This window comes from Arachis hypogaea, chromosome 18 (genome assembly GCF_003086295.3).
Source record: "Arachis hypogaea cultivar Tifrunner chromosome 18, arahy.Tifrunner.gnm2.J5K5, whole genome shotgun sequence".
Taxonomy (NCBI): domain Eukaryota; kingdom Viridiplantae; phylum Streptophyta; class Magnoliopsida; order Fabales; family Fabaceae; genus Arachis; species Arachis hypogaea.
Window position 1 is genome coordinate 129,027,583 of NC_092053.1, and position 882 is coordinate 129,028,464.

Sequence of the window (882 nt, forward strand, 5' to 3'; positions counted from 1 at the left end):
CCATCACGCTTAATAGTAGAACAGGCTACCTGAAAATCTCTCAGGTGCTTGATAGGCTCTTGAGCAGGTAAGCCATGAAACTTGGGCATCAAATTGAGCAGTGCGGTCCTTATTTCAAAGTCTGTAGCCACCGCTGGGTGATGCGCTTGAAATGGTTGCATTGTAAAATCAGGGGCTCCAGCCTCCTGGATAGTAACTCTCCTGGTTGCTGCCATGTTACCTGCACGTAAAACAACCAAATCAGTAGAACGGGGGCTGGTTTCTTTCTCAAATGACGTTTCAGATCCGCCCTTAGAGAGGACTAACCGACGCTGAGCTTGCCTTATTCATGAAATAGTTCTTTCAATCTCAGGATCGAATATTAGCAAGCTTGGATCAGGAAGCGAACATGTCATCTAACGAAAGAAACAAGCAGCTCATAGTAGCAAAATAAAATAAAATGCAAATAAATAAATTCCAATTAATAACTTTAGCACTCTATTGCAACTCCCCGGCAACGGCGCCAAAAATTGATGCGAGCGAAAATTGGCGAGTTAAGAATGATTATAAATATACGTTGCAAGTATAGTTCTCAACCAACCAGAAATCCGCTTATCAATTTAGAAGGGTGTCACAGAAATTAAAATTAAAATACTGGGAGTATGAACCCAGGTCGTCTCCCAACGAGTTGCAGAAAAGTGTGTTATTTTATTAATCAGTTGTTTTCAAAAAGGTTTGAGTTGAATGGTAGAAAATTAAATTAGAGAATTTATATAAATTTAAATAAAAGCCTTGACTGGGAGTTGATTAGCTGGAAGCCCTATTCGTGTTGGAGTACTCTCAAGATTAATTGACAATTGAGGGTTATTGTGTTTAGTTGTCCCTTACTAAGTAAGGGTAAGT